The 15,477-nt window shown below is 35.2% G+C and overlaps 1 protein-coding gene across 10 annotated transcripts in view; it reads left to right on the top strand.

The window, feature by feature from the left end:
• Window positions 1-15,477, top strand: part of ADCYAP1R1 (ADCYAP receptor type I) — a 125,553-nt gene that overhangs the window by 59,900 nt on the left and 50,176 nt on the right. The gene's annotated exons all lie outside the window — the stretch shown is intronic.

Here is a 15,477-nt window from a genome sequence, read left to right as displayed (position 1 = left end):
GTTTTCATGAGGGTCCTAAAAAGCAGCTTATACTTCTGAAAAATGAATCAATTGTCAGATAACTGTTTTTTTATTATTATTATTATTTTATTTTTATTTTATCTCATGGTATGTTCTATGGCTTTCTGCTTTATTTTCTGATAAAAATGAGTCTTCATTGCTCTTTTAGCCTGTTAGTTTTAGTGAGATAAACATAGCAGTGAAAAAGTGAGTTCGATTCTTGCTAGAATCAATGGCTAGCTTGACTGGTTTCTAGGATCTTTATTTCTGCAAATGGAACACGCACTAAGACAACATGGATTGACTGAATATCTCCGCACTGACAGCAACTACATTTCAGAAAAATTCTGAATGAACTCTAGACTCTACTTGTAAACTGTATTCTGGTATCCAATAAGTAAGTTCTTCATCTAATGACTTATTTATTTGTTTATTCTTTGTTCCATGCTTATCGAGAAAACAGCTTGGCTGATGCTGAGACTTCTAACAGAGAGCAAACAGTAAGGACAATAGGTTGGAGTCCAGGTGTTTGTTCAGGCTTCTTGGGGAGTTTTTCACTCTTCTTGGTGAATCTTTAAGGCTTGATTCAGATGCACACAGACAAACAGACCAGGCCTTCTAAGCTCTGTAGATTCATTAGGGGATGGAGAACACCCCAACAAAGGACCTGCAGAAGATCTGTGCCTATCTGGAGTGACAACTGGAGGGCAGTTAGATGCCCTCCACATCCTACTGTATCTCAGATGGCACCAAACACCTAACTTTGCACAAATAAATCCCTACAGTGGATGTTTTTAGCAGAGAAACTACAGGATTATCACACATATACAAGCATATACCCCTCCACAAGGTTATAAGCTAGTTTGGCTATATTGGTGGAATTATTCAAAGGACAGAACATCAGTAATTTATGATTTTATAAAAGCCTAGAAGGATGGAGAAAATATTAATGCATATGCTGAATAGTTGAAAGACAAAATATAAATCTGTATGACCCCATCTATAATATTTCAGCTTCTGTTGCTAATGGATTCACAAAGTCTGACATGGAATAAAATAAGATTTACCAATACAGTCGGAAAGGCAGATTCTTGGGTCTACTGAGGGTATGTATTTTCATTCTAGTGCTATGAAGGATCTGTATAAAATCTACTGATTCCCATTCCATCCTGCAGTAGTTTCCCACATGTAGTGATGTCTCCTGTAGATGTTAAGGACAGTCTGAACCTTTGCTCCTTCTGCTGACTTCATGCTTGGAAGAAGCACAGAGGGGGCTAGAGAAGGTGTAGCAGAGACCCAATGTATGACTCCAGTTTTTATCAGTTGACAGGATTATGGACTTAGAAACTGCACAAGAAGGTTCAAAGCAGACTGTGTGGGGAAAGGGGCTCCAGTCAGTGACCTGCTCCAGGAAAGCATATCCATACACATGGTCATTTATTTACGCATGGCAACTGCCATCCCTACCAGCCATCTATACCAGGTGACAAGGAGAGTCATCAGGCAGTGACATTTTGCTTCTGCCTTGTCTCTGTTTGATTTTTAATCTGATATGTCATTAGAAATAGATTTAATAGACTTAGCAATGGCACAGCCCAGGAGGTGAGCTGGCTGGACCTTTTTGTCCAGGATACTATGTGCCTCTTGTGAGACTGAGAAATAGATAAATGTTAAAATATAAATAATATATAAAATATAAAAGATATAAAAAATAAATTTAGTTATATATATATTTATTTTTAGAGAGACAGAATGGAGTTTATTTCCAGAATGGATTTTGTGGAAGGACTTTTTATTTGGGCTAATTTGTCCAGGCTCCCTTCAAAATCAATGGACAGAAGTTGTTTTTTGAGAGAATGAGTCATCAGAGCTATTTCAGATGTCTGCTTTCAGATGAAAAACATTTTTCTCTAGGATTGGCTATTTCTATTTATTGCCACAATATTTCTATTTATTGCCACAAAAGTTTTGAAGACTATTCAAACAGCAATTGGCCAGATGAATCCTGTTCTGGCAAACATATTTGTTGGTTGCAGGTTGTTTTGTTAATGGGAATGGTTTCCTATATCTAGACCACTAGTAGGAGATTAGCAAATATTAAAATGGGAAAAAGGAAGGGTTACCATCAACCTAAGTGGCTTCAATAAGTTACTTCACCGGGAGATTTTTTTTATGCTTTTAAGAATCACTTCCTTTTCACCAGTGTATGAACTTCTGGAGGAACTTGCAGACATACTGGCTTTGGATATTTGGAATCATTCCACTCCTTATTAATGCATGCTGTAGGATTACCTGGGAAACTGTAGTCAAGGACAAGATATTAGACCAAAGACAAGAGAAATATTTTGCATCCTATTCTTTACTTTTTTATTTTTTTTCAGACAAGACTTCACCAAGCACTGATATTCTCACTTACGTGACCTGGGACTAAGATTATCCAACTGTACATTTTCATTTCTTTCTTTCTACTCATTCTGAACGACATCCACTACTTCTTTATATACCTCCCTTACAAACTTAAGCCAAGAGCTTCATTATATGAAATTGCCTACTCAATAATATATGTAATTGAATAAGTGTAATAATTTGGACTCCTGACAGATTTTGCATATTGATTTTTCCTCAGCAAAATAAGACTGAAGAGCAGCAAGTTAAATCATCTTCAGACAGATGAGCAAGCTATAGCAGTATAACAACTTATTAACAACTCAGTCTTCTAAGTAGCAGACATGCACTTTCCTCAGCATGGCAAAAATGAGATAAATCAGTTTTACTTACCTTCGAAAGATACAAAGAAGGTTCCATGAATAATAACATCTCATACACAAGTATTTGAGTGCTTCATCTATATCTCAGCCCTACTTTTCCACAATGTTGTTTGTATTCTGCATTGCTGGGAACTTAAGCTAACTTCACAAGTTGAGTCACCAGATATCTATGGATCAGATGGTTCCCTCCTTTATATGGCTCTAAAGAGATGCAAGAAGTAGTAGCAATGGCTCAGAGTGTGCATAGCAATTTGCTCCTTGCCAAAAACAGTATAAGAAAAAATGTGCAATTCCTTCTCCGAGTTTCTCAGGTGAAACGGAAGAAATAGGAGAAGAAAACCAGAAAAGCCTCTCAATTTCACAGTTTTATTTAAGAGTGGAATTTACATTAAAGAACATAATGTTCAATTTCTTGAGTCCTATTGCTTAATGTATACTACATCCTAAACAGAAGAATTGTAAATATTATACTATTAAAAAAAGAAAAAAAGCCTAAAGATCTCAGCTGTAATGCATCTAAGTTCTGGGAAGGGCTGTGGATGTCAGTTTCTAGTATGAATTCCCCTACAGAAGTACATTATTCTTTGGTGCAGCAATATTTTATTCTGAAGGTGGAGCTCATCTCGACACCTATTACTGGTCTGAAAAGAGGATATCCAGTTGAAGATCTTCCTGTAGGCTCCCTTCTTAGCAAAAAAAAAAAAAAAAAAAAAAAAAAAAAAGATTCAACCATTCAACCACTGTATCTTTGACATGAATTTAAGGTAATGTGATCATTTCACACACTTTATAAGTAGCTTGTCTGTATCTGGTGTCCTGCTGGAGTGGAATTCCTGACCTGCAAATTTTCACTTTTCACAGCTACAAGAATATTAAACATTTTACAAGCACCTTATGGTTTACAGAGAGTTTACAAGTTATTTTACAAATTTGCGTTTGTTTTCAACTGTATGCATTATTAGGAAAACAGTAGAATTTAAAATAAAGATTTAGTAAGCGAGCCCTCAGAATTCAGAGTGATTGGGATTATGTTAAAAAAGCTCTTTACCTGCTTCTTCTCCTGTCTGCATTTTGTTTCTAGATGACTTGATGACTCATAATTTGACAGCTTGATGCCCTTGTGCTTTATATATTTATTGATGAATTAAAATAATTATCTGCCTCTTGGACCATGATGTAGATGTGTGTTTTAGAGGCACAAATAATTGTAAGCCTCCAGCCATACAAGAATGTCCAACTGTTTCTCAGTCCACAGTATGTTTATAACTGTAGCCAGTTTGTACTTTTCCCAAAAGATCAATTACTCTTACCAAATTTTGATAATTCTTAAAATAATCTTTTTTTTTCTTTTTTTCTTCTTCTTTAACCAAAATAACTGCAGCTTTGATTGCAGTGTGATGACTGTGATAACTTTGATAACTGTGTGGTCGACACCAGGAACAGCTCATACTACCCTCCAGATTTAATTCTATTGGTGTCATCTTGCAACCTAAAAGTCTCACTGATTTCAACAGACACTTTCAATACATGTTCCAGCATAGAAAACTGTGTTAGGCTTTGTATTTAGGAGAAAATGGTTTCTTCAGGAATAATTGCATCACTAGATGTCAGATGTCTGATTTATTGGCCGAGTTAGCTGACTGGTCTAGCTAAACTGTTTAGATAGTTGATGAAAAGATCCTGACATTCATCTTGCATATCAAGACATTTAACCCATGTGCACATGCACCCATGTGAGGCGTACACAGCATCCGACAATGTTGTGCTTAGCTCCCTATTTTATTTCCAGGTCCTTATTTCTTTGTTTCTACACAATATATCTCTCTCTTCTCTACCTAGCAGATAGTTTTGCTACGTAAAGCTGTCTGGAACTCATGTCTGGAGTTCAATGGTGCAATTTTCACCCTTCAAGCATGCAGAGCTGAGTCTTTTAGACAAGCACCTGTAGGTGTTTTCTTCAACAATCCTTGCCTCTCTCTTTCTGATTGCAATAACAGTCTGATTTTCAGGCATCCTGAATACCTGCCTTTCTCATAGTAGCAACTTGATATCTCTAATAATCAAGCCGTGAATTTCATGCTCACACTGTTGCTAGAGCTGATTGATTCACTCTTTTTACAGAGAAGCAAATCAAAGCCTGCACAGTGAAACAAACCAAAACAAAAGGCAATATTAGAATAGTTTTCAGTTTTCAGATTAGTGTCAGAAAATATTGGAAATAGAAAACAAAGCTCAATGAAGTTCTTCAGAAAAAAATGACCATTAGAATAAGTAACAAGATTACCAAGCCATGTGACAGCAGCAAAGCCAAACAGGAATAATGGCCACAAACAATTAATTAAAATGCACTGGAAGACTGTTACATACATGCCTCATCTTTGTTCCCAAGACATAAAAACTACTTGAATCAATTCCAGCTTTTTGGTCATACAACCAAATGACTAATATAATTCTATCCCTTTTTCTGCAAACCTGCAAACCACTTTAAAATAGAACCCATTGTTATTTTAACTGAATAAGTTGGAACAGAATTAAATACAGTACTCTCAGGGAGTCAAGCTATTTCGTAATCTTACTTCTACAGGCTTTATCCAAACCTCTCATTTGTGCCCTATTATTCTTCAAGGGTAAAGAATTGATAAAGTTCAAAGGGTATAATTACAACAGCCAATCACTCCTGATTCCTGATTGAGTTTAAAATGATGCAATTTCTTTGTGCTTTCTGCATTTTCTTCTACATCTATTCTAAAAGGTTCATCCTTGGACTGTAATAAATCTGAGGTTATATATATAAATATATATCTGTACTCTATACCTATGTAAACATATACCTATATCTATAAATACTTCCTAAACTCTAGCTGAGTTTTTCAAAAGGAGTCCATTTTTTTTTATCTTCTTAGTAATTTAACAGCAGTCCATGCTCAGAACAACGTGAAGATATCTGTTATCAATTTTATATGACATTGAAAATATCCCTAATTACTGTATATCTCATGAATGCAGAGTTGTGCCCTATAGCATAATTTTCTAGTGCTTTGGCCAGATAATAAGAATATCATAGACAAAGAGAATTCCTAAACTTCTTTTGTGAGATTTTAGTTTACCCTGCCTATGTGTAGGAAATTATATTGACCTTCACTAGCCCCTCTAGCTTTTTTTTTTTTTTTTTTTTCCCATGATTATTTCAATGTTCAAAAATATCACCACAAGGAGAGTACTAGTGATATATGTATGGATATTTTCATAGCAATTTATTATTTCATAGGTAAGTGTAATCCCCTGCCCACACACTTTTGCAAGTAGCATCACAAACCAATTTCTTTTTCTGCGAGGAATTTAACCTCCTTTATTGAGAAGAGAGGGAGACATATTAGCATACTGATTTGTCTCAGTTCTCCTTTATATTTCTTTTTGTATCTATTTTTCTAGCACTGCAGTATTTTTTCTTTCTAAACATCTAAATTCTTCAAATGATTACTCCTCAGTCTGTGAGAGATTGATACATGGAGAATCTCATTGACTTATGTTAGAATTAAGTCCTCATTTGCAGAAGCAGACAGAAAAAAATAAGGATCTTCGAAATACTTTATTTTCAAATATGACCAAGATGCACATTCTTCCCAAAATACCACTTCTTCCCTTGACAATTGATATAAAACTATCATCTTCAATACTGGTCTGATGGAGATAGTGACTAAATGAGTATTCTAGCAACTTTGATGCATTTCTATATATTTGTAAATTGAAAATGATGCTACCATTCCTATGCCATAAGTGGTCTAGTAGTGATGGCAGCTTCATCACTGCCTGACATTTCTTTCTCTATCTCCCAGTCCGTAGACAAGAAAAGATAAATCCACCATGCTTGTTCACAGAGGACCTAATTCAAAGGCTATCAGAGCCAGGGATTTCATCTTACCTCTAGAAATTCAGGTTTCAGTACTTTCCTGTCTCCACTTCCTAGGTGCATTTGCACCTAACACTTTCCTCAGTTTCAGGGATCTAAGACATTGGAAATGTCTTTGATCTCTTCTGCTCTCTTCCAGGGTCTCATAAGGATGTTTATGTTATTATTATATCCATATACATATATACTCCATCATACTTGGATATTGTGAAAGGAATATATTTTAGCTTATTTAATACAGAGTTGTGAGCAGCACGTGCACTTCTTTTCTTCCTCCTTTTTTTTTTTTTTTTTTTCCTTTCTTTTCTTGTCCTAGATTAAACATATATGGGCTGAGTTTGCTGGTAGTAGAGCTGGTATGGGTGGGAGGATGATTGTCTCTCAATATATGCCCCATTACAAGTCTTTCTAACCCCTCAATGCAGAAAAGCCTTCCATCATACTGTCTGCTAATCTATAAAATGTGAAATGCACTAATGCAAAGGAGTGAAAGCATCTACAGCTCCTCACCAAGGTAATGAGCATGTTTGATCTTCAAGCTTCAATAAACATCTCCTTTGTCCCTCTTGGCCGTGTAGTCTGCACTCCTTTTTCACCTGTTTATTCCACTCACATTGCCTTTTTTCACCAACCTCAGATGCAACCTGGCCAGATCAATAAATTTAACTTCACTTTCAACTGGAAGACCTCTTGTAGCTGTGAACTTAAAGAAAAATAGTATCATTTCCTTTAGTCTCCTTTATATTGACCAAAACGTCCTATGTGCATGTAAACTTTTACAAAGTGGGATTTGATTTATTTTTTCAGTATTGTTTTTCATTGTTCACAGAGTCCATGGTGGGCACAGCCAGAGAAGGTCAGTATAAGACAGGAAATGGTCTTTCTTAAACTCTGTCCCTCTAATTGAATCAGACCTTTTACCCTGAGATTTCTTTCTCAGTTGCTGCAAAGGCTTCAGCAAAACTCAACTTCTCTCTTCCATTTCAGCAGTATGAAATGGGATGTGTTAACATCACTCTCAAGTACTTTTTTTAAAAGACAGTTCATACTCTCTGTTATTTCCTTTATTTCCTCCACCAGATCATCAAGTCTCATGGGGTCTAATAAGGAATTGCTTGACTCACCACTGGAACAATTTCCAGGAGAGATTATGGAATTTGCACACTGAAAGAAATTAAGTTATTTAATTCAGTCATTTCTCATTCTCAGAAGATTTGAAGGAGTAAACAAGGAATAAATGCCTCTCAAGTGTATCCGCATTGGCGTCATGGTAGTTACATCAGGAATGAATTTGGCCCAAGATCTGTGATAAGTTATCTTCTACTACAGAAATGGCTTTTCCATTGAGATAACTCTATTTATAAGCGATATAAAAGCAAGAAAATGGGGTGGAGAGGTGCCTGAATATGAAGGGACAGCTTCCTTTTAGGCTGTGTTACAAGTCTTGCTCTGGAGAGCATTTAGCATTTAACGTCACCGTTTATTATGTTTGTTCTGTTTTGATTTTTCCAGTTGTAAAAAGAACAGAAAATCTTCTTACCCTTTGAGCTACCATAAAACCTAAATAGAAATCATTTGTAAAAGCATTTCAGAGAAGTTAATTTATGTGCAATAGAATTTAATATAGATTCTGAAATTGTAAGTTATAGTTATAGAGCCCATAATGTCATTTTGTTGTTTTCCGTTGTTCGATGTCTGCTTGTTTTGCTTTTTGTCTATTCATCCTTTAAGAAAAAAAGTCTGAATTCTTGACAAATGTCTGTGATTAGGCAACTGTCAACCTCAGGCTTTGTCTGAGTAAATCCCATTGGAAATCCTGTTTTAATACGCTGGAATTTCTCAGATTGAAATATAGTCCATATACTTCCAAGGATTGAGTCCAATTTTAGCTCCACTTCAGTATTATTATGAGATTTGTTAAAAATTAGCAAATCCAAGAAATGTGTCATCGTTTTCCTCATTGGTGACAAAAGAGATTTTGAGCCCTGACTTCATTATCAAGAGATCTCAGTATTGAAGAGATCTGCTGCCAGGTCCTCTCCTCAGTCTCTTCTAAATAACCAAATTTACTTTTCTGTGTTCAAAGGAACAGAGACTCTAAAAGGACCATAAAAACATGCCGATGACATTTTTACTTTTTCTGTATCCATGGCAACTAGTAATCCTAGTGATCTTTACAGATGTCTTCTCCATAGACCCATAAATCTCATAATGGACCAAATATCAGCTACACACCACAGATTGCAAATGTGACGATGAAGAGATTAGTTACATAATGTAAAAAGAAAAAAACAAACAAACAAACAAAAAAAACTTTTGCAGAGTCCTAATTCAAAGCCAGAACTGGAGGCAAGATGCACTAACACTTGTGAAAATTTACATGCACATCAGTTTTACTTAAAAATAAAAACAAATAACATATCCCTTCTGCAATTGCCAAAAACAGTCAAAGGAAAAGCTTCTAATTGAAACTCTTAAAGGCAAGACCCAGCTGATAGTGCTGCACGTTGTCGTCCTTAGTTAATCACTCTTTATGGACAGGCTGTGTATTTGAGGGTGAGATATTTTTGGATGGATCATGGCAAAGGAACATAGGGCATTATGGAAGAAGAACTTGTTTCTTATTTCATCATTTTCTTCTCAGACTCTATGTAGCTCTGCAAATTTCAGTATTTTTATCACATGCTTTCCATAAATGAATTTGATCTCAATGACTTAAGATCCCAATGATTTCTGCTACTGTTATATACGCAAAGCCTTCTAGAGAGAGGTGGATTATCCTGTCTTTTCACATCTCTCTCTCAGCATAGAGAGGTAATGGAAGATATGGTCAATAAAGAAAAGTCCATTACTATTGCTTCTCCTAGAACAGGAGAAACTTGAGTATGGAGGGAGGAAAAGTAATAGCTTATTATACTGCTTTAGCTGCCTCCAGTAATAAAGAAATGAGGGGTATCAGCTGCTGCCAGACCAGGCTGCCTCCAGCTGTACCCCATGATCTCACATAACCCATGCCCTGAGTGATGCCAGATCATCTGTAGCTGGCAAGCTTGGTACTGTGTCTGGTTTTGGCAGCTTGTCAGTGGCATCCTGTCCTCTAGCACTGTTAGAATAAAATCTCCTAATTTTTTGGAGCAGGTTCACAAAGTATTTCTGACTGCAGTTTTGCAAAATGATGTATTTCTCTTAGCTAAATGACCAATCCTTTTTATTATATTTAAGTAAACTTAACAAACAAACAAACAAATAAAACCACTCCTTAAATTCCCAGATTATTGGCATTTTATTATATTGTGTAATTAGATGAAGAAATGTTCATATGATTTTGCCAGACTGCTATTTCCCTTTAACACTCTCCAAAGATCACCTAAGGCCAATTGGTTGGCAACACTTAAAGGATTGTGGAGATTTTTTTTTTTTTTTTTTTTTTTTTTTTTTTTTTTTTTTTTTTTTTTGGCAGGTAACAATGCAAGAACAGCAGTAAGTCTGAGTTTAGAATAAAAATCCAATGACTGAAAAAATAAATAGTTTTGAAAAAGAAGAAATAAAAGGTTAATACCTCTATAATCATAGATAACATCTTTTGCCATCCAAAAAGCTGATCTTTCCTGTATATAAATTTTTCAAGGAAATGAATTTCCTTGAATTTTGAAGTGTGTTTTATGCAAGAAGTAGACAAGACTTTTCAGCCTCATGAGGAGATATTATGGAGTTTGGCTTGATGGACAAATGAGAAGAGTTAGGTTCTTTTTCTGACACTGAGAAAGACCACGGACAGAAAATGATGTTTGTGTGAGTGTGGATTTCCCCATCTAAGCAATAGGAACAATGATAGACATCTGTTTTATAACTGGTGAGGCTAGTTTCTTGATAGTGAATCTGGAAGGTGAAATAAAATCCTTGAGAGACACAGATCATGAAAAATGGATGGGATTCTCCAGAGAAGAATGAAATAAACCAGTTCCCAGTTCTAAAAAATATTATTTACTTTTGGTTAATGCAAAGCATAGGTACTTCAGCTCTTGAAAGATGAAGCCTGCTATCTTCAGCTCATCCTTTTCTACTAATGTGCTGTCAAACCCTTTATTATATTCCAACAAAACCTCGGGTGTCTATTTCCTTTAATGCTAGTTTATTGTACAATCCAGGATTAACCCGGTAGATAAGAGCTAAAATACCTCAACCTATTTTTCTAATAATCTCATTTAAAAAACAAGCTAGAATTTTGAATACTTCTTTGAAAATATTGTGGCACTAAGAAGTCTCAAAACTCTGAAAATATCATTCTATAAAATAACTAACTGATAATAAGATATCAATAGAAAATATTATCCTGAATATAATTATCATTATATAAACAATACATTTTAAATGGTCACAATACAGTGGACCATTACAGCTGGATAAATTCATATCACAAGACAAACAGATATTAGGAGAAAAAAAAAGATTAGTATGGGTCAATTAATTAATATAGGTAAGCTTGAACAGTTTATTTTTCTTTACATAAAACTCTAGTTCAGTCACTTGTAGATGTGGAATCCCTCCATTTTGGACCCAGATAAATGTAAACTTAATCCCTCTTGGTACCTTTTCTAATCAGTGAAAGAAAATAAACATCTTCAGAGAGTAATTTATCTTAGAAATGCTCTAGCAAGGCCTTCTAGAGGTATGTTCCTCTTCAGATACTGTAAAAAAAAAAAAGAATTTAGCTCAGGTTTTTATATCTAAATTATAGATTCTGAATATGAAAAAAAAAAACAGATTAGATCAAATAAGACGAGACTTGCTGGTGCAACAGCAGCAGAGGTGGAATAGAGGAACAAACTCCTGTTATGATAGCTGGGCTGGATGGCACATGCTAAATGAATACGTAGAATTTGTTCAAATAATAAAAAAATTATGAGGAGTGAGCAGAAGGCGGCAATTAAGGAAGCAAAAAATTGTCTTTTTATTTTTGAATTTGTTTCCTGCTGTTACTAGTTATTTTAGGTCTATGTTGTATTTAAGTTTGATTTTTCCCCTTTTGGAAGTGATCAAGTTTTCTCTTTTCTTACATAGAATATTTCCCACTCCCTCTCCCTCTCCCTCTTCTCTTTTTCTAGCTTTGGTTTATTCTTCAGAGCCTCTATTTTCATAGAAGAGGCTGCTGTAAGGTGCAATGTTTTGAAATATCAATCACCTTTCAAAATCTAGGCCTCATACCCAGACCTTGCTAAGTATTTATTTCTTTTGGTATTTACTTAGATTTATGAAAGATCAGGAAATAGCTATCTCATATTCCCCCTCTCTATGAAAGCTTTTATATGTTGTATGCCCTTTAAAAGTTATTGTGCATCACATAATCCAGTTTAATATGCTGGCTTGTAACATTACATTTCCTTCGATATTACTTTCCTGAAGGCAATATGACCTTGAAGGTAATATTTTAAACTAATAAATGAGGAGAGAAGTTGAAAATCAAACTAAAAATCCAAAGTCAAATGGATTGATTTTCACCTCGAGCCTTTATTTCTATACATGAAAAATACAAAATTATCACATTAATGTATTTGCATTTGTTTCTTAATTTCCCATTATTTTTTTTACTGCATTATCTATTCCCTTTTGACTGTGTATTGGTCCATAAATATTTATGCCTCTTTTCCTGTCACATCTCTTTTTGCTCCTGCCTTCGCTCAATAATTTTGAGTTTCCTGTTGCACTAGGAGGGATTAAGACATGGATACTATAAGGGGAATCTAAATACATAGGGTGTTAATGAGAGTTTACAGTAGAGACACCATGGGAAAATAAGACAGAAAGAACATTGAATAGATACTTCTGGTGACATAACATCTTGGTTGAAGATATGGTAAAGAAGGCATAGGTGGATAACTAAGGCCACATCCAAAGCTTTTACACCACTTGCTACGTGATATGAGTTTCAGCCTTGTTTCCTGATAGTAAATTTTAGCAAACAATGTTAAGTCCGCAGTAGTCATGGGAAGAAAAGGCATAGCTTGCACTCCTTTTGAGATGCTCTACTTGCAAGACGATCTTTTTTGGATTCCTTTTCCACATCAGCTGACACAAATACTTATGTTTTAAAACTGTTAAAATTAATTTAAAAATCATTAAAAAATTATTTGTTTATTATATGCTAAGAAGCAGGTAAATTAACCCACAGGAAGCTACACCCTGCTTCCTGAAGTGTGTGAGCCACCTCTTTCAAAGAGAGCTTGGGTGTGCCTTCCTTGCTGGAGTGGAGACATGCTCTCATGGCCAGAGGAGAACCCCACTGGGCAGTTTCACACTTAAGTCACTTTGGTTTCCATAGGCAGATTTTACCCTGCAGGTGTTCCTGGCTGTATTGTGGTTTACAAGAATAAGGAAGGAATTTGCACACTCTGGCCTTTACTACATGTAATATTTTGGTAATTGTCTTCTTTACTCTTCTTTTTNTTTTTTTTTTTTTTTTTTTTTTTTTTTTTTTTTTTTTTTTTTTGAGTTCAAATATGCTTATCCAGATGGGTTCAGGCAACATCCTCATTGATAGTGATTTTTTTTCTGGCTCCATTACTCACCTATTTTAGTTACCCAAGGGAATTACTTGACTCTTTTCTTCTCTGTCCTTCTGTTCCAAGTTCCAAAGTGCTAGAATATTCCTAGCACTATTATCTTGCAGTGTTATTAAATGGGGTTATTTTTCAGCTCTGCATTGTACTATCACACTATAAAACAGACCTCTGGTATCAAGGAGTTTAATACACAGTGCTACAAAGTATTTTTTTTTTCCCCTCATTTCTTTCCTGCAATATAAGGATTTCTTTACTTTTTATTTTATTATTTATTTTATTTTATTTTATTTTATTTTATTTTATTTTATTTCATTTCATTTCATTTTATTTATCTTTCCTTTGCTGTCTCAGCCATTTGGAAGACAACTGAAGCTGAAGTACTAACAAGAAATAAGAAAACTATCCCTGTTTCTACCAAATATGTTTGTTTTAAGGCAGAAAGACTGCCCCATTTTGTTTTGTATCTAACACCTCTTGGAAAAAAAAAATCTCCTTACCTTGTATATTTACATATTTATTATTTCATATTTATTCAATATTATTCATATTACTTTCATACAGACTGTCACATATTCATGAATTATAAACTTTTTATTAAATGTCTTTTATTAAATGTCTTTATGTTTTTTATTAAATGTCTAAATGTTTAATTATCCATCAAGGACAGTAAAATCTATTAGTGCTCTATTTGATCCATATTGCCATCTTCAGTATACTGACTGTGTCATTAGTTTTACAAATAGTGTTTTTTGAACATTTTGAAGGTATTTTAGCTAATATAACTAATATATAAGTATATCAGTTAACTACACTATAGTTAATTATATTATAACTAATGCTGTTTGACACTGACCCAGTACTTCAAATTCATCCCCACTCAGAACTGTGCTTAATTATTCATCCAATGTGTGTGTTATTATCTGGTTTGTGAGGCCAGATGGTGAGAAATGGTCAGGTTTGATTTTCCGGCATTGAAGTTGAGTATATTCAAGCATATATTCTCCTACGTGTTCTACCTGTTGATCACCTCCTCCATGTACATTGTGTTTGTCCCAATCTGAAAATGACATTCTGAAGAATTATGTGCTTTTAATGAAGGTCTTATTTTCTCCAGCACACACTCTGAGAGAGAATGTTAACATAAAGCCACTTACAGAAGCATGGATGTTACTGCTTTTAACAGTTAATAAGATTATGTGCTTCATCACAATCCTAAATGCAAAATAAAAAAAAAAAACAGTGGAGATATTGAGATTTAGTACCTCTTTCCTGCTGAGGTAGAAGATTCTCTTTTAAGAATCCTTTTCTTTTTTCCATCCTTTTGTAGGTGTTATTAAAAGATTAGAAGGATTTCTCTCTTTTTTTTTTTTTTTTTTTAACTACACTGGTAAATCCCTGTAGGTTTTTGAGTTGGTAATGTGGTGACCTCTGCCTGCAGAATTACAGGAGGGGTGATGCACAGAAAGCCATTTCTTGAAAAACAGTTATAGTTTGTCATGTTTCTGATGTCAATGTTCAGAGAGAAGAAGACGGCGGTCTCCCACACTTTATCTACAATGGCAGATGGGAGCTAACTTTTTCTTATATCCTAAGAGAAGAGAAATCCCTCAGCAGTCCCATCATCATTTGTTTCTGCATGCTTCTGGTTCTGGAAGTGTTTTGACTCCTTGTCACATAAAGAATGGTCAAGAATCATTCGTCTGCATACTTTGTTTCCCATAAGAGTAAAACCCACATGTGTGGGCTGTAAGGGAACAGTGATATGCTTCCTGACCTGAAAAACTGAGAGCGGAGAATAGAGCCAGATCTATGCAGCAATGACTGGGAAGTGGAACAAGAAAACATCAGATTAGAATCACAGAATGGTTAAGGTTGGAAGGGACCTCTAGAGATCATCTAGTCCAACCTTCCTGCTCAAGCAGGGGCACCTAGAGCATATGGCACAGCGTCACATCCAGGCAGGTTTGGAAGATTCCAGAGAAGGAGACTCCATCACCTCTGTTTCAGGACTCTGTCACCCTCACAGTAAAGTTTCTTCTCACATGTAGATGGAACTTCCTGTATTTCAGCTTATAACCGTTACCCATTGTCGTATCCCTGGCCACCAACGAGAAGGGTTCGGCACCATTCTCCCTACATTCTTCCCTCAGGTACTTATATATCAGTACATGCAGGAGATCAGATCTCCTCTCAGTCTTCTTTTCTCCATGCTAAACAGGCCCAACTCGTTTAGTGTTTC

This window comes from Nothoprocta perdicaria, unplaced genomic scaffold (genome assembly GCF_003342845.1).
Source record: "Nothoprocta perdicaria isolate Ctin4 unplaced genomic scaffold, notPer1 scaffold_277, whole genome shotgun sequence".
Taxonomy (NCBI): domain Eukaryota; kingdom Metazoa; phylum Chordata; class Aves; order Tinamiformes; family Tinamidae; genus Nothoprocta; species Nothoprocta perdicaria.
This window is presented reverse-complemented; position numbering and strand designations above follow the sequence as displayed.